This window comes from Aotus nancymaae, unplaced genomic scaffold (genome assembly GCF_030222135.1).
Source record: "Aotus nancymaae isolate 86718 unplaced genomic scaffold, 86718_ANA_hifiasm-v0.15.2.pri h1tg000008l, whole genome shotgun sequence".
In the NCBI taxonomy this organism is placed as follows: domain Eukaryota; kingdom Metazoa; phylum Chordata; class Mammalia; order Primates; family Aotidae; genus Aotus; species Aotus nancymaae.
Window position 1 is genome coordinate 64,402,547 of NW_026988419.1, and position 19,237 is coordinate 64,421,783.

General features: G+C 47.6%; 1 long non-coding RNA gene across 3 annotated transcripts; it reads right to left on the reverse strand.

Moving 5' to 3' along the window:
- Window positions 1–11,987: 11,987 nt before the first annotated feature.
- Window positions 11,988–19,169, reverse strand: LOC105707583 (uncharacterized). 3 transcript variants are annotated; one of them, XR_001105108.2, is made up of 4 exons: window positions 18,348–18,751; window positions 13,888–13,952; window positions 13,489–13,570; window positions 11,988–12,854 (listed from the first exon to the last, which is right to left on the reverse strand). It is a non-coding gene; the product is annotated as an uncharacterized LOC105707583 (long non-coding RNA). The 3 variants fall into 3 exon arrangements; XR_010341498.1 differs by adding an exon at window positions 18,913–19,169 and having other exon boundaries at window positions 11,988–13,952; window positions 18,348–18,417; XR_001105107.2 differs by having other exon boundaries at window positions 13,489–13,952.
- Between the last annotated feature and the right edge of the window lie 68 nt (window positions 19,170–19,237).

The window sequence follows — 19,237 nt, forward strand, 5'->3', positions numbered from 1 at the left end:
CACAGACACTTAGTTCTGGGAAAAGCACTGAACAATCAGTAAGTAAGTATTAAACAATAAATAAGATCTGTTCCTGTGCTGAAAACCAGATGTGCCAGATAAATTGGGAAATTGAATATCTGCATACTGTCCTATATAGGCATTTTAAGGAATTTTCAGGGGGCTGCTCTTAACTTTATGTGATTTATACCATATGGGATGACTTCACCAAATTAGAAGCTCAAATAAACTCACTTCCTCCATCTCTTCATTCTCTTGTCCTGCCCAAACCTTCTTTTTTCCAATCTTTCCTCTCTTAACTAACAGTACCATCATCCACCCAGACAATATATGGAGTCACCCAAATACTTCCCCCTAGGCTTCCCTGACATCCTCCAATCTCGTGAAGTCTTGTAGAATTTACCTCCTAAATACTCATTTCCTTTTCTCCATTACTGCTGTCCTGGGCTCATTTTAAGTTTGCATCTTCTTTTACCAGGTCTGAGGTAATAACCTTCAAACTGATCTTGCTGTCTCGAGGCTCACTCCCTGTGCTTTGTCCATCAGCGCAGTGTTTCTCACTGCTGAACTGTAACTTTCTGACCCAAAGCCTGTAGTGCTGCCTCCCACTGTCCACCCGGTAATGTCTGTATTCATTCACTTGGTGTTTGTAGCCCTTCATGATCTGACCCCGGCTGCTTCTCAGCCTCATCTGACCTCGGTTACTTCCACACACAAACTCTATGCTCTGACCACAGGATTTGCAGTCTTCCTGCCATACTGTGGCTTGTTCCCTTTTGCTTGGAAGGCCCTCACTTGACCTTGTCTACCAGGTGAAGTCCAAAGTAATCCTTCAAGGCTCAGCTCACACATTTCCTGGACATTCTCAGATAGAATTGATGTGCCCTACTGTCCTATGCATTACCTTTATTGTAGCACTTTTCACAACTTCTTTGCATCCAACTCTTCCAAGTCAGTGTTCTCTACTTGTGTGTCAACTCCTTAAAGACAGAAACCCTGTGTTTTATCTTAAATTTCAGTGACTGGTCCTTCACTAGGCATCCAGTGAAAGTGTGCTGAATGAGCACTGTTCACAACAGCAAAGACACAGAATCAACTCAAATGCCCATCAATGATAGACTGGATAAAGAAAATGTGGCACATATACACCATGGAATACTATGCAGCCATAACAAGGAATGAGATCATGTCCTTTGCAGAGACATGGATGGAGCTGGAAGCCGTGATTCTCAGCAAACTAACACAGGAGCAGAAAACCAAACATCACATGTTCTCACTTATAAATGGGAGCTGAACAATGAGAATACATGGTCACAGGGAGGGGAACAACACACACTGGGTCCTGTCAGGGGGGTGGGAGGAGGGAGGACATCAGGATAAATAGCTAATTCATGTGGGACTTAGTACCCAGGTGATGGGTTGATAGGTGCAGCAAACCACTATGGCACACATTTATCTATGTACCAAACCTGCACACCCTGCACATGTACCCCAGAACTTAATAAAATTAAATTAAATTAAAAAAGGAAAGTTTGCTGAATGAATAAGTGAACAGGTAAATGACTAATGCAGGCCTGAGTCTGCAGCTGGAGAGACAAATGGGTCCTGACATGGGGACTTCTAGAAGGAGACCAGGAGAGTGAAGCTGTTTCTCTCTGTTGTCAGAGCCTGCAGCCGAGACTTATGCTCATCTCATTATACACACACACATACCTGCCACAAAAACCTTCTAATTCAGTGAAGTCATCCCATTCAGTATAAATCACATAAAGTCAAGATTAGTTCCTTGAAAAGTCCTTAAAATGCCTATTCAGGACAGTATGCAGATATTCGGTTTCTCAGTTAATCTGGCACATCTGGTTTTCTCTTCAGCACAGGAACAGATCTATTTCTTCAGCTGAGAACCACATGAAGTAGCTGGCTTGCATTCAGTGGCCCTACAGAAGAAAAATACCTATCACATCCATCACGGTGAGATACTCCTGTCTGTGAGAAATAGAAGGAAGCAAACTGCGTGAGAGACCAGTTGACCCTCATCTAATATATCTCACTCCCACTCACGGCTGTATGTACTTGGTAACACCCCATTCCCCTCCTCCACCCCAATCACCCAAATCCCAAGCCTGTGCCTTGACTTCAAAGTCCCCAAGGCTGGCTCATCCTTACCAATCCAACCACATGCCCTGCTCCTCCCCGGGGGCAGCCTCTGGGGTGAGGTCAGCTTTCTTCCTGCTCTAGTCCCAACTCTTGCCCACTTATCTTTGCTGAAGCTCTGTCTTCCTTTTTCCTCTCCCTCTATTCAAATCCCACCGACAGGTCAAAGCCCAGCATGTTTCAACCTTTCCAAAGGTTCAGTTCTCTCCATGTCTACATTGATCTCTTATTTTCCAGTTCTTTTTACCTTTAGGGTCAGAATCGAACCTTTAAGCTAAACTTTTAACTGTTGGTCTATGAAAAATTTTCCATTGCAGGGCATTTGGTAGTTCACTAACAAATATCTGCATCTCTCTATAGAAGGGTAATTGACACATCAAGACAAATCAGTAATTAAAAGGACTCACAAAACCATGTCGGCAGCCTACGTAACTAGCAACTGAATTGCTCATACATTTTTTCTTTTTGAGACATAGTCTCACTCCCATCTCTCAGGCTGGAGGGCAGCGAGGTACTCTAGGCTCATTTCAGCCTTGAATTCCCAAGCTCATATGATCCTCCCATCTCAGCCTCCCAAATAGCTGAGATTACAGGTGCATGCCACCACACCCAGCTAATTTTTTGTATTAGACAAGGCTTCACCATGTTACTCAGCCTGGTTTTGAACTCCCAGGCTCAAGTGATCTGCCCACCTCAGCCTCCTAACGTGCTAGGATTCCAGGCGTGAGCCACGATGCCTCTCTCATACACTTGTGATGAGAGTAAAAACTGTTTTGCAGTACCTACTAAAGCTAAACATTCATATATCAACTGGAAACTGTGGCTCACGCCTATAATCCCAGCATTTTGGGAGGCTAAGGCAAGCAGGCCACGTGAGGTCGGCAGTTCCAGAACAGCATGGCCAATAGGGTGAAACCCTGTCTCTACTAAAAATAAGCCAGGCATGGTAGTGCATGTCTGTCGTCCCAGCTAATCTGGAGGCTGAGGCAGGAGAATCGCTTGAACCTGGGAGGCAGGTTCAATATATTTCTTTATTTGCCTGGGAGGCAGAGGTTGCAGTGAGCTAAGGTAGAGGTTGCAGTGAGCTAAGATCATGCCACTGCACTCCAGCCAGGGTGACAGAGTGAGACTCCATCTCAAAAAAATATAAATATTCATATATCCTATGATCTAGCAGTTCTATTCATAGATATACACCCAAGGAAAATGAGTGTATACATCCACCAACAGACATCCACAAACGTGTCCATATAGCTTCCTTTATAAAGTCAAAAAGTGGAAACAATTCAAACGTCCATCAATAGTAGGTTAGATAATATTCTGTAAAATGAAAAATTATATGTCCATGAAAAATAACAAACTGTCACTATACGTAAAATATGGATGAGTCTCACAGATACAACGAGTGAAAGAAACCAAACACAAAAGAACATGTACTATATGGTTCAATTTATATGAAGTTCAAGAATGGGCAAAATGAATAATCTTTGGTGTTAGAGGTCAGAATAATGGCTATGTTTGGAAATTTATGACTGGGAGGGGACATAAGGGAGCCTTTGAGGGTGCTGAAAAATATATATATTGTTGCCTTAGACTCCCAAAATGCTGGGATTACAGTCATGAGCCACTGCACTTGACCTGAAAAATTAAAAATATTGATTGGGTAGTGATTACCCAAGTGTACATGTAAAAAGTTATTAAGCTGTATACTTGAGATTTGAGCTGTACATGTCGCTGCCTCTAAGTCATACCTTGCTTCCATTGTCCACAATATATTTCTTTATTTGCTCAATCCTAGAATAATTACATAATCTTTAAAAGGAGGTAATAACACCTGCCTCTTGGGTGGTATTGATAGGGTAAAAGAAATAATGCAGGTGAAAATGCACAACATGAAAGGGCTTGACACGCTGGGATGAATGATTATTCCACAGACATCCAGAGACACACTCAAGTTCCACCAAAGCCTTTCCTTGGCTGCTCTGCTTTCTCTTCACATCTCATTCCCCTATGATGTGGACTGGCTCTGTGTCCCTGCCCAAATCTCATATTGAATTGTAATCCTCAATGTTGAGGGAGGGACCTGGGGGGAGTTGATTTGATTATAGGGACAGTTTTCCCCTTGCTGTTCTTGTGATAGTGAGTGAGTTCGAATAAGATCTGGTTGTTTGAAAGTGTGTGGGACTTCCCGCTTCGCTCGCTCTCTCTCCTGCTCTACCATGGTAAGATGTGTATGTTTCCCCTTTGCCTTCTGCCATTAAGTTTCCTAAGACCTCCCAGCCATGTTTCCTATACAGCCTGTGGAACTGTGAGTCAATTAAACCTCTTTTCTTCATAAGTCACTCAGTCTCAGGTAGTTCTTTATAGCAATATGAGAACAGACAGATATACCCCATAAAGGCCCCAGTCCTCCAGCATGCTGATCTCAGCTAGGTGCAGGACTTGCTAAGTGCAAGTCTTGTGGACTGGGTTCACATTTACTAGTTTGCAGACCAGGAGCTTGGGAGCAGATGTGTCATCCAATTTGCCCCTGGCTCAGGGCTACACATAGTGCTCAGCTCAAATCAAGCTTCTGGATAAGTAGGGTCTGGGGCCAGCCTTAGCAAAGTGAGGAGAGCCAGCAGGTTTCAGGGAAGAGGGGCAGTTTACTGGATCCTTTAACCTACCAAGAGAACTCCAACTCCAGACCAATAATTGCTAGCTGGGAAAAAAAAAAGCCTTTTCTGGCAATCTATATTGTGATAGCTCCAAGGGTAAATCTCTTGAGTTGCTAACAAACTAATTCTCTATAAATTGTCCCGTAAGGAGGAGAGAACAAGAACTGTGGTTCCACATGTGCCACTAGGTGAACTGTATCCCTGACCAGTTGTATCTGATATTTATAGGCCTTGTCACCAGCTCTGTCCACCGGAGTCCCATCAAGTGGGCAGGGAAGTCTTCTCCTCCTCAGGGTGTATGCTGGTTTCAGGAGCTGTGATAAAAATGTAAAGTGAAACTTAATGAAAAAGAGAACATAAGAAATGGGTATGTGTATATAACAAAATATGTTGAGGTTTACCCTATCAATTTCAATAGAAAACTTACCCCAGGAGACTAAGATGTTTTTCCTGAGTTTGTCTGTGGATTCTCTCTTGCCTACTCTGGTGCTTGGTCCATTTGTAGAGTGCAATGGTAGAGGGGAAATGTCTATTCCTCTCTCAATCCTCGTTGTTTTGGGGCATTATTTTTCATTTAGTAAAAGTAAGTTGATGCCAGGATATGCCACAGTACAAATAAATTCCAACATATAAATTGCTTAACACAACCAAGGTTTATTCTTTACTCACACAGGTCTGATATGAATTGATGTACTCTACAGGGCAGAGTCCTTCATGTAGACTGAAGAATTACATGACCGCAACCTAGCTGCAAGAGAGGCAGGGCAATGTAGGAGCACTGTAACAACCACATCACATCCCCTTGGCCACTCCTGATGTCAACCATGGCTACAGCGGACAGTTGCCCTATGTGAGTCCAGATGCTACGCTCAATGACAGCATTCCTCTGTGTGAAGTAGCCTGTTCTTCAGCTTTCCACTCCAGGCTTTTCTCCAGCACCCTGGAGCCCACAAGTCTGTCTAAGTCTGTTTTGTGCTGCTATGACAGAATGCTACAGATTGTCAAACAATGGAAGCTTTGGGGGCTCCTGGTTCTTGAGACTGGGAAGTCCAAGATGGAAGTACCACATCTGGTAAGGGCTTTCTTGCTGCATTGTAACATGGGAGAAGGCATCACATGGTGACAGAAGGCATGCAAGAGAGAGAGGGAAAGAGTCTGAGCTCACCCTATGTAAGGACACCACTACTGAGATAATAAACCCACTCCTGAGATAATGGACCTAATCACCTTTTAAAGGTCCCATCTCTCAATAGTGTTGCATTGGGGATAAAGTTTCCAGCAGATGAACTTTGGGGAACATATTCAAACCATAGCACAACATATTTTCATCTTTTTTTTTTTTTTAAGAGACAAGGGCTTACTATGTTGCCCAGGCTCTTGAACTCCTAAGCTCAGGTGATCTACCTGCCTCAGCCCCCCAAAATGCTGGGATTACAAGGCATGAGCCACTATTCCTGCCTAGTTAAGGGATTTTACGTAGTGATTAAAGATGATGTTTTCTGGGCACGGTGGCTCATGCCTGCAATCTCAAAAGGCCAGGGAGCCCAGACCTAGGGGTGCCCTGAGCCAGGGATGTGACACCTTCCTTGGGGTTTTGTGGTTCCTGGTGTCTCCAAGTTTCTGAGCTCCACCATGTTCTTCAGTACCTGCAGTAGAAGCCACTTGCAGTATGCCTGGTCCAGCCTGGCCTGGCCTGGCCTTTTGTCCTGGCTTTTTGTCCTGGCCTGGCCTTTTGGCCTGGCTTGGACTTTTGGCCTGCCCATTGCATTTTAGCCTGGTGTTTTGGCCTGGCCTTGTGGCCTAGTCTTTTGGCCTGGCCTGGCCTGGCCTTGCCTTTGGGCCTTGCCTGGCCTTATCCTGGCCTTTTGGCCTGGTCTTTTGGCCTGACCTGGCCTTTTGCTGATGCCTGGAGCTGCCTGCCCTGCCACAGATGACAAGCCTAGCTGTGCACATGGCCAGACTCCGCACTTGCCCACACACCCCTTGGTGCTCTGCACCTGGCTAACCCTTGGCAGGCATGGGATCCGGGCAGGTAGCACAAGCCAAGGGCAGCCTTCTGGGCTGAGTGAGTGGAACAAGCCCAGTGGCCCCGAGTAAAACTTGGGTGAAGGTGCCACCAGCCACAGAGGTTTCCAGCTAACAAACTGACACTCCAAAAATCCAGTGAAAATAGTTTATTTAACCATTCCTATATTGAAGGACATTGATGTATTTGTAATTTTTTTCACTAGTAGAAGCAGTACTGTAAATGATATAAATTGCATATTGCTATTAATCTACAAAAGTGTTTCTATAAAAGTGGACATGATGGAGCAAAGGATATAAACATTTAAAATTTAAACAGATGCTATTAGATTGCCCTCTAAAAAAGAAACACAAAATTTCCAAACTTTCATCAATCTTGGATATTATCCAATTAAAAACTTTTACTTTTGCCAATGTAATGAACAAAATATGTTTTGTTTCTTTTAATTTCATTTCTTTAATTACAAGTAAAACTGATCATCTTTTTGCATTTCTTTTCCGAATTATTTATTCCCATGTAACAATTTTTTGTTGGGTTGTTTTGTCATTGATTTTTTTTTTTTTAGATGGAGTCTCGCTCTGTTGCCCAGGCTGAAGTGCAGTGGCGTGACCTTTGCTCACTGCAGCCTCTGTCTCCTGGATTAAGTGATTCTCTTGCCTCAGCCTCCTGAGTAGCTGCGACTACACACGTGTGCCACCACCCTCAGCTAAATTTTTGTATTTTTAGTAGAGACGGGTTTCACCATGTTGGCCAGGCTGGTCTCCATCTCCTTACCTCATGATTTGCCTGCCTCAGCCTCCCAAAGTGCTGGGATTACAGGTGTGAGCCACCCCTGGTTTTTTTTTTTTTTAGATGCAGTCTTGTTCTGTTGCCAGGCTGAGTGCAGTGGCGTGATTTCAGCTTACTGCAACCTCCACCTCCTGAGTTCAAGCAATTCTCCTGCCTCAGCCTCCTGAGTAGCTGAAACCACAGGCACCCACCACCATGCCTGGCTAATTTTTGTATTTTTAGTAGACACAGGGTTTTACCATGTTGGCCAGGATGGTCTCAATCTCTTGACCTTGGGATCCGCCTGCCTTGGCCTCCCAAAGTGCTGCAATTATAGGCATGAGCCATCATGCCCAGCCTCTGGTCACTGATTTTTAATTACTCTTTATATTTAATTATCTAGATAGATAGATATACAGTACACACACACACACACACACACACACATACACACACTATGGATATAAACCTTTTATTTTTTTTAACATATTTCATCCCAACTTAAAAGTTTTTTCTTTATGCTTTTGAAATGAATCATTTTTGTAAATTAAATTTTTATGTGATTAAAGTCATATATCCTTCCCTTAATGAGTTCTTAGTTTTGTGGTTTAGTTTAAAAGGCCTTCTCACTTCAATATGATTTAAAATAATTTTGCTATCTTTTCTTTTAGAGTTTTACATTTTTAGAGTTTAAATATTTAGTCTATCTGGAATTACTTTCAAGCATAGTATAAAATTAGAATCTAAGGTTTTTTCTCCCATGAGCTAAACATCATTTTTTTTTTTTTTTTTTTGCAATGGATTCTCACTTAGCCACCCAAGCTGGGGTGCAATGGCACGATCTCAGCTCACTGCAACTTCCACCTCTCAGGTTCAAGCAATTCTCCTGCCTCAGCCTCCCGAGTAGCTGGGATTACAGGCATGTACCACCATGTCTGGCTAATTTTTTTTGTATTTTTAGTAGAGACGGTGTTTCACCATGTTGACCAGGTGATTTCAAACTCCTGGCATCAGGTGATCTGCCCACCTTGGCCTCCCAAAGTACTGAGATTGGACACCCCAAATCTCTGTCCTTGTCCCAGCTGGGCCTTGCTTCCTCCCTAGCCTTGACAGCCCCTCCCCCTGCCTATGCCACCCTGGGCCCCTGCCCATCTCCAGGGGGCACCACAGGGGCCAGCTCCTCTGCCTGTCCTCTGGGGGGTCTGAGAGAGGAGAAGTTCCTCCCACCAAGGCAGATGCTCCCCTGGTGGGAGGGGCTGGCCTTGGCAGGACTGAAGGATGTGCAAGGTTTCCATTCAGAGACACCTAAAGTGTCTTTGATGTGTGGAGGGGAAGGAGATGGGTAAGGAGTTCAGGAAGTTGCTCCAAGAACAGTGGCCCATGAAGCTGCCTAGAAATGCCTTGCCTCTGGCTCCGTGCCCCTTGGAACTGCCTCTGAGCACTCTGGTTTCCCCACTCAACTGCGGACAAGTCTCCTTTTCCCTTGAATCAGCCAAGCCAAACTTGGAGCTTTGACAAGGAACTTCCCTAAGAAAGGACTGACGACCAGAACAAACACAATCAAGGATACACGCGGGCATGCACGGGTTTCCTGCCCAGTGACAGTTAAAGCCAGCCCCTGATTGGCCTGGACACACTGCTCTCCAGTGACACAGATGTCTGCTCTTCCTCTTGAACTTGAGTGGGAAACCCCACCCAAAAGCCCCCTTTGTTATTTCGTAGGCAGTTCTCCTTCCCTGACTCCCCAGGCGAGGGCTGGAGCACACCCATGTAGTAAAGGTGGCCCCAGGGCTCCTCTAGCCTCATATCCATGCCCTCACAGAGCCATGCCCTGGCATCTATGCCCTGTGTCTTTCATATCTCAAGTCTGCTCAGGATATTTCCTCAGCCTGAAAGCTTCCCCAACCATCTGCCAGAGAACTCCTATGCATCCCTCAGAACCCTGCTCAGACACCATTACTTTTGTGAAGGCTTTCGCCTCATCTTGTCTTTCCCAGAATTGATTGCTGCCCCTTCTCCTGGGTTTCTATAGCATGCTGTGTCATCTGCTGGAGTGCTGCTGTTGTGTCAGACTTGTGCATTTGTGTCTGCCTGCCCAACAGACTGTCAGGGCCTTGTGGTCAGGGACTGAATCTTGCCCATTTACATATGCTCCACATCTAGCCCATCATCCTGCTTGGAGCAAGTAGGCAGGTGCTCAATAAATGTTTGTTGCATAAACGAATGTCTGGAGAGCTGGATGGGGCACCATGAAGGGGGCAGGGAGTGGATACAAGTCACCGCCCAAGCTTCTGGGTGGTCCTGGGGTTGGGGGAGGCTATAGACCCCCATACCCCTTGGCTGCACCATGGAAGTGACCATTCTTCATGGGGTCTTAAGAGGGACAAATGATCTGGTGAATTCCTCCATGGGTGTTGCTGCTATGTGCCCGTGGCCATGTTAGGGTGGAAGGGGGAAGACATGGTGCCACCCCCTCAGGGGACCTACCTGACAGTATTTGGGGAGACTTGCCATGTCCAGTGTCTGAACCTCCTTTTCCTTCTCTGCTGTAGTCACCATCATCACTAATACTCCCCTCCCCGCCCTGACTCCATTTGCTGAGTCTCACTCACCACATGGTGACAATGAACCCTCATCTACTCACCTCCCATCAGCCACCTGGTGGTGGTGGAGGATCATGAGGCTCAGGCCAGTTTCTCCTGGAACTGCAAAGCCTTATATAGTCTTACACATGATTGCAGAGAGGGGCACTGGGAACCTTCCCAGCTTTAGTAAAAGGAAAGACTGCAGTCCTGGGAGGGGCTGAAGGATGTGTGAGTGGAACCCCAGCTCTCTGATCCTGGTTTCTCCCCAACTCCAGCATAAGACCTGGAATCCAGAAGCAGCCCTTTCTCACCATCTTTGGGGATTCTGTCCCTGCCATATTAGTCTTGTTCATCTTTTCTTTTCTTTTTTTTTTTGAGACAGAGTCTCACTCTGTAGCCCAGGCTGGAGTGCAGTGGTGCGATCTTGGCTCACTGCAACCTCTGCTTCCCAGGTTCAAGTGATTCTCCTGCCTCAGCCTCCTGAGAAACTGGGATTACAAGTGCGCACCACCACACCTGGCTATTTTCTTTTAAAAAATTTTTTAGTAGAAATGGGTTTCACCATGTTGGCCAGACTGGTCTCCAGCACCTGACCTCGTGATCCACCTGCCTTAGCCTCCCAAAGTGCTGGGATTACAGGCATGGGCCACCATGCCCAGCCTGGTCTTATTCATCTTAATTACAGTCTCCCTGTTCTGAGGAGCCAAAGGAGAAAGGGACTTGGGGAAAAAGGAGAAGGAGCTGGTGACGGGTAGGAAGGTAGGCAGTGTTGTGACCTGAAACGGTGTGATGACTGCTGACTTCCCTTTCCTAGATTTGAGCTGAGGAAGGGGAAACGGTGTTGCCTCAGCAGTCTCCTCCATCAGAGCCCTTAGGCACAGACTGCCCTTGTCTGCCCCCTCAGCCTCAGTCTTGGCCCACCTGATCCTCTGGCGCCCTCTCCTCTGGCTGATGCAGGAGGACCTGCCAGACACAGCCAGGTGTATCACGGATGACTGCAGTCATCTCCTCCAGGATCCTGCTTCTCTTTCCTCCTGCTTTTTTCCCCAGAGCTGTCTCCTTATCTTCTCTTGTCTGTGGGTTACTCCTGGACCCTGGGGTTAGGAGTTGGAATCAGGCTGTTAGCAATAAAAGGGTTTAAGTTGACTTATTTTCCTTATCAGGCTTAGTAAGTGAAGTGACTTGCTAAGGTTCATAATTCTTACAGAACCAGCCATGAACCCAGGTCTCTTTCTGACTCATCCTGCCATGCTGTGACACATGCAGTCTAAATGTCAGGGCTGGGGCAAGAACCCATGTCACCTGCACTTGGAGTCCAGTGACTCTTTGGGTTAAGCGTGTGCCTGTGTGTGTGTGTTTCATGATGGGGGAGGAAGGTCACTGCTATCGGTAGCTGTTTTCTTCATCCTTTGTTCTACAAACCCTAACAGCCAATTCTGTCCTTCCTTGTCTGCCCCTCTCCTGTTTCTGCATCTCCTCTGATCATCATTTTTTTCTATCCCTGGAGGGATGATGGTCTCATTCTCACCTCTTCCATGAAATGTGCCAGTTTTTCATATTTCTAGATCCATCCACTTCTCACTGTCTTTTCTTTTTTTTCTAAACAACATTTTATTGAACAATTTAATACTACATGTGTCAATGTTGTAAAGTTATTGAGTAAATAAGCATTTATCCTAAATATTGAGAAATATTCTACATTTGTGCCAGGCTATGTGTCATGGCTTTGGTACTTTTAGACTTTTAGAAATACCTTGTAGCATTAAAAATAGGACATTGAAGTCATTTTTTTTTTTTTTTTTTTTTTGCAGCCCTCTCCCACACCACACTCCCCTGTATCACTTATCTTCCTGAAGTTGTTATTAATCATTAACACAACTAGCTGGGCACAGTGGTGTGTGATGGTGGTCTTAGCCCCTCAGAAGGCTGAGGTGGGAGGCTAGCTTGAGGCCAGGAGTTCTAGGTTAGGTGAACTATGATTGCACCGTTGCACTTTAGCCTGGGTGACAGAGCAAGCACCTGTTTAAAAAAAAATTAATTGCCATCATGCCATCACTCATTGAATGCTTAATATATGGCAAACACTTGCTAAATACTTCACATGCTTGATTTAAGCATCAAGCCAGCTCTTTGAAGGGTACAAGCCCTAGTTTTTAGATGAGCAGACTGAAGTTCTCGCTGCTTCATACTGGAAACTTGCACTTGATTCTAAGGCCCCTGCTTCTTCAAGAACTCTGCTTTGGGTTTGCTTCTACTGTCCCTGGGGTCTCCCTTCATGTTGGTGGCGAGCTGCTTCCTCTCTGAGTCCAGGTTCAACCCTACCATTCTCCAGAAGCTGGACGATGGGGTGGAGTGAAGTCAGCTCCCCTCGCAGTGCGGGACACCAAAGCACCATTCTTATCTACAGATCACAGAAGGGAGGCCAGGAAGAGCCAGGGAGGGTGGTCTTGGGACTGGGAGGTCATCTCAGAGGGAGAAGGGGTGAGGAGCTCCAATTTCAAGTTCCAAAGCTCTAGGACCCCCATCTTCTCTGACTCCCTTCATTTCTAGCAGCCTCAGCTGCTGCAGGCCCTTGGATGGGGCTGGGTGTAGGGAAGGTCATTGTACCCGGAAGATAGTTGTGTAAATGTTGTCTCTTTGTTGTAGGATTCTTTTGGGAGATACCTGCATCAGTGGGGATGGCATAAAGTACCCAGAGTCAGGATGTGGGGTCTGACTCAAAGTGACAGAAAAAGTGGCAGTGTGTCTCTCATTAGCCAAAGGGGCCCTTGGACCGGGAGTTGGGAGTCTGGTGTTCTCTACTGGCTCTGCCTCCTGGCACACTGGGTCTCTGGACCTCAGTTTTGTTCTCTATAAAACCAGGAGGTTGGCCAGACACAATGGCTCACATCTGTAATCCTAGCACTTTGGGAGGCTGAGGTGGGCAGATCTCTTGGGCCCAGGAGTTCAAGACCAGCCCGTGAAACAGGGTGAAACCCCGTCTCTACAAAAAATACAAAAATTAGCCAGGCTTCATGATGGGCACCTATAGTCCCAGCTACTTGGGAGGCTGAGGTGGGAGGATTACTTGAGCCCAGGAGGTAGAGGCTGCAGTGAGCTGTGATGGTACCATTGCACTCCAGCCTGGGAAACCAGGTGCATCCTCAAAACAAAAACAAAAATGAAAAACAAGCAAACAGAGAAATGAAAAAACCTATGGGGTTGGAGTATATGATCTCTAGGGTCACTTATAATTGATGTATTAGAATATTTGGGAAAAGGGCCTTGGGAACATATGAGGAACACCGGATGGAAATACCTTTATTTCCACAGCAGCTTCATGTGTCTCACTGATCCCCATGGCATCACTTTCCACATGTAGTGGGCAGGCATTGTTACCACTATTTAATAAATGAGAAACAAACAGAGGATGAGGAGAGGAGTCGCCTGATGCCCCATGATTGGTGGCAGAGCCAGGATCAGCAGTGGGGCAGTGGGGCAGGGGGACCTGGCCAGGCAGAGACTGGATGAGACCTGGGGTAAGTAGTGGCAGGGACCCAGTCAGGACAGAAAATGAGGGTTAAAACTTACTTTGAGGTTTGGATTGGACAAGTAAATTCCCAAGAAAGAGGGAGGCATGGAGGCTAGTGAAGAACTCTGGAGTAAATAAAGGGGAGTGCCAGTAAGAGAAATGGAGTACTTATGATGCGTCAGATACTTATCTGTATCTCTCTTGTCTGAATAAATCCTTACAGGAACCCCAGGAGGCAGGTTATCTCCACTCTGCAAATTGGAAATCAGACCCAGAGAGGTTCAGTTATGTGACCAAGACCACCCAGCTAAGAAGCTAAGCATTCTGAACTGGAACCCAGTGACTCTGACTCCCAAGCTTTAGGTCTTTTCACTGCCGTGTTCCATTTGGGAAAGGCTGGTGAGGGGGGAGGGGCTTATTGCACCCTGGTGTTTGGTTGGGAGTGGTTGGATTGGTGGGTTCGGATTGGTGGGTTCAGGGTGCAAGGCAGCCAAATCTGGGACTCCCGTGCTTGTGACTGGGGCTTACAAAGAGTTAACCCGCCTCCTGTCTCCTCCTCTAGCTCTTCCTGGTGCGCTGTTGCAACACCGCCTCACTGTTCCCCTCCCACATCCTCTCTACTTTAATTTTTTGAGAATTCTCTGCACCTGGACTCCAGTTCTAGCCTTTGGGGTTCAAGATCACTGGGACCAGGCCGTGGTCTCTATGCCCGAGTCTCAACCCTCAACTGTCATCCCAAGACACTTGTGACGTCCTGGACAGACTGAGATGAGACTCGGGAAGCCTCCTGCGCTGCCACTGCCACACTGCCTTGAGCCCAAATGGGGGAGTGAGAGGCCATAGGTGTCTGGCATGGGCCTCCCCATCGTGCCTGACCTGCTGTTGCCACTGGTGAGACCAGGGAGAAAGGGAAGTGTGGACTGGTGGGCGAGGCCCTGCCCGGCCGGTGTGGGCACTATCCGGGAGGGGGCTGAGCCTCTCCTGCCCCGGCCTGGCTCTGGCACCAGCCTCAGGCTGGCAGGTCCTAACGTCAGCCTCTGCCAGTGTGGGGTTACCCATTCATCCACCTCTTGGAGTAGGGGGAGGTGGGGGAACTGGAGAAGTTCGACAGGGAGAGAGTAAAAGGAAGCCCTGGCCCCTGACAGTGTGGGAGTTTGCCAGAGCCATGGGAATGGGGGGCAGGTGATAGGTCCAGGGTGGGGCAGATTTGGCAGGGAAAGGAAAGGAGTGGGAGTAGGAAGGTTAGTGCTCCAGGAGCCCAGATAGTTCTGAATTCTGTCCCTCTGGTCAGCTGGCTGGTGTGGAATGTGTCGGGCTGTGGGGAGGCCAGGTTGTCTGTGGAGCCTGGCCCAGCACCGCCTGTAGGGCAGGAGTAAAGCGGCTAGGGAAGTGGAGAGAGTGAGTCCAGGAGCGACACATTGGTGTGGTGGGTTTGGGATGCTCATGGCGGGAGGTATTTGAGAATGGGCTGGGACGCTGGATGGGGCAGAGCAACCCAGTGGACAGCGCCCCAGTGTCCTGGCCTCTCACCTGGGGACATTCCTTAGCCTTCTGCCTGCTGGTAGGCAGGTGGCTTCTGTGGGACTGACTCTTCCCAGGGAGCTAGCACTATCCCCACCTGGAAAGTGTCCTTGGGCCTGTCCTCCAGCCTCCCCTCCCCGACCCCCACTTCCCACAGACCTAAACAACAATCCCTTGGTTTCTGATTCTACAGTTCAGTTTGGGGAAGTTGGTAGAAAGTTGTTTCATCACTGGAAAATGTCCCTTTCTCTGACCTCTGCCTTGTTTCAATGTATCCTTGATCATCCTCCATGTCTTGGTCAGGGAATCATCCCATTCAGTCACCCTGGGCCCATCAAATCAGGCAGATTTTCTCTGCCCTCTTGTGGCCTTGCCCTGCCTGGCCTCCAAAAGCTGTGCCTACCTCCTCTCTCTTATGCTCTTCCTTTCCCACCATTCCTTTTTCCAACAATCTCCCCATACTCTCCCCAGACTTCCAAGAGCCTCTTTTTTGAAATCCTTTCTCTCTAGTCTCCTTGTACCTCCTCTCTGCTCCACTCTGGTCCCACATTTCCAGCCCCAGGTCTCCAAGCAGCATGTCTCCGTCAGGGTCTGACTCTTCTTCTCCCTCCTCCTGCCTCCTTAGTTTCACCCCATCTTCCCTTCTCCCCACTGTCCTTCTCCCAGGGTCTCCCCACCAGACAGCTGCCCTGACATCCTGCTTCTGTTTTCTGTTTGGGGTGGCCCTGGATCTCTCACATACCAGTGGCAGGAGCAAGAGCAGGTTTTATAACCTAACCTTCCATGCTTTTGTTTCTTTATCTCCAAAATGGGTGTCACAGTCATGACCTCATACTGTTCTGAAAGTTGACTCTAGACTGAACATGCTAAGTGTTCATTTGATTTATTAAGTGCGTGCTCTGGGCTAGACACTGTGATAGGTGCTGGGATACAGCAGAGAACAAAATCCCTGCTCATAGCTTTGTCCACTGGGGGAATAGGTTGTAGCAAATAGAAAGCACTCAATAAAGGTTGTATGTTGCTCTGATTAGTAGTAATCACTCAGTGGCTGCCTGTCTGGAAAACAGAGGCTAAAGGTAGCAGGAACAGGTAAAGGAAAGTGCCTGGGGCCTGGGTGCTTCAGCCCAGGTGGGATTATGTCTCCTAAGGGACAGAAGCCTGGTCTGGAGTTGGGGGAAGGGAAAACCAAGAGAGTGCAACATCGTTCTGAATTTCTCACCATTCACTGGGCAATGCAGAGCTCACAGTGTGTGTGCGTGTGTGTGTGTGAGGTAGGGTAGGGGAGTAGAGAAGAATGATACAGGAGAGAGTGTGGCAAAGCAAACAGGGTTTTGCTGCTCTCAAAGAGCTTACAGCCTAGGAACCAAGACAGCTTACAGTGAAAAATGATTTCAGAGCAATCCCGAGGAAAATGCATTGTGATGTGGTGTCCTGAGCACCAATGGAAGGAGGAAGAACTGGGGAAGGAGATGGGCCTTTGACCACGGCCCTGTCTTGCTTAGCAGGTCTCAGCTCCTGTGCTCAGTGTCACAAAATTCTCCTGGTCTCAGGCAATTCTTCTTCCTTGGCCTCCTGAATAGCTAGGGCTACACTGTGTGCCACTGTGCCTGGCTAATTTTGTATTTTTATTTTTTGTAGAGATGGGGCTTTGCTATGTTGCCCATGCTGGTTTGTAACTCCTGGTCTCAACTGATCCTTCCATGTTGGCCTCCCAAAGCATTGGGATTACAGGCAGGAGCCACCATGCTCCACCACAAAACACTTTTTTTGAGTTGGAGTTTCACTCTTTTTGCCTAAGCTGGAGCGCAATGGTGCAATCTTTGCTCATCACAAACTCTGCCTCCCGAATTCAAGTGATTCTTCTGCCTCAGCCTCCCTTGTTTGCTTGAGCCTGGGAGTTTGAGGCTGCAGTGAGCTATGATCTTGCCTCTGCACTCCAGCCTAGGTGAGAAAGTAAGACCCTATCTCAAAAAACATTTGACCTCCCATCATGTTGAGGTCCTAGTCTCTTCTACCCACCCACAGGAGTACATACAGAAATCCTGTCCCACTGTACTCCAGCCTGTGTGTCAGAGTGAGACTTGGTCTCAAAAAGAAATTTTTTTTGGCAAGGGGTGGTGGCTCACACCTGTAATCCCAGCACTTAGGGAGGCCAAGGCTGGTGGATCACATGGTCAAGAGATCAAGACCATCCTGGTCAACACAGTGAAACCCCATCTCTACTAAAAATACAAAAATTAGCTGGGCCTGGTAGCATGTACCTGTAGTCCCAACTACTCGAGAGGCTGAGGCAGGAGAATGGCTTGAACCCAGGAGTCAGAGGTTGCAGTGAGCTGAGGGCATGCCACTGCACTCCAGCTCAAAAAATTTTTAATTAAAAAGTTCTAGTATCGGCTGCGCATGGTGGCTCATGCCTGAAATACCAACACTTTGGGAGGCCGAGGTGGGGAGATTGCTTGAGGTCAGGAGTTCAAAACCAGCCTGGCCAACATGGTGAAACCCTGTCTCTACTAAAAAAATACAAAAATGAGCTGGATGTGGTGGTAGGCACTGGTAATCCTAGCTACTCAGGAGGCTGAGGCAGGAGAATTGCTTGAATCCAGGAGGTGGAGGTTGCAGTGAGTGGAGATCACTCCACTGCACTCCAGCCTAGGCGACAGGGCAAGACTCCTTCTCAAAAAAAAAAAAATGTTCTAATATCTAAAATGAGCAAAATTGCCAGGTGCAGTGGATCACACCTGTAATCCCAGCACTTTGGGATGCCAAGGCAGGTGGATCATCCGAGGTCAGGAGTTCGAGACCAGCCTGCTGTGAGCCAAGATTGCACCACTGCACTCCAGCATAGGAAACACTGAGACTCCATCTCAAAAAAAAAAAAAAAAAAAAAAGGTAAACATGCATTTGAAAAGAACAGTAATAGCCAGGCACAGTGGCTCATGCCTGTAATCCCAGCACTTTTGGAAGCTGAGGGTGGATGACAGCTGAGCCTAGAAGTTGGAGACCAGCCTGGCAACATGGTGAAACCCTGTTGCTATACAAAATACAAAAATTAGCCAAGCTTGGTAGCATGAACCTGTAATCCCAGCTACTTGGGGGGCCAAAGGGGAAGGATTGCTTGCACTCACCCAGGAAGTTGAGGCTGCAGTGAGCCACGATTGTACCACCTCACTCCAGCCTGGGCAACAGAGCAATACCCTGTCTCAAAAAGCAAACAAAGAACAGCATCATTTCCTTTTCATTGTTCACTGCAATCTCATCCTTCCAGGTTCAAGCAATTCTCCTGCCTCAGCCTCCCAAGTAGCTCAGATTACAGGCACCTGCCACTACACCCGGCTAATTTTTAGTAGAGATGGAGTTTTACCATGCTGGCCAGGCTGGTCTTGAACTCCTGACCTCGTGATCCACCAGCCTTAGCCTACCAAAGTGCTGGGATTGCAGGCCTGAGCCTGCCAATCCCTTAGATTCTTATAAAGATGTTTTCCTTGTTTCCCAGCTCCCTAATACCCACCTACAAAGTTGCAAAAGCTTTAAGGCTATTGCAACGGCCATCAAAGGTCAAGCTAGGGGGGTGCAGCTCCCTAATGGGAGGCAGCCTCAGGGTCGGCACCCTGCCCAGGATAAGCAGTGGTGAAGGATGCTCCTGGGGTCCCCGGGGCCCTGACTGGGAAAGGTATTGGGGGTCGTACGAACCCAGGCTGAGGCAAGGCGAATACATTGCCAGTGTAGCAGTGGTGCTGGGTAGCCCTTGCACTGGCCATTGAGGAGCTGCTTCTGTGCGACCTTGCACTCGTGCCCACCAGGCGGCAGGAGGTTGGTGTGCAGCACCTGCTCGCTGCGTCGGGTCCCTGCCGCTCCTGGCCCTGCAGACTCGGAAACCTTAAAACTCCTCTTTGGAGCTTATAGGTGACTGCAGCCAGGCAGGAGCCTGTCAACCCGGAAGTGCCGGCTCTGCATCAGCTTCTGTCACCAGCCCGCGGATGTGCGCTCCTGGAAGAACCAGCAGCCGCGCCTCTAC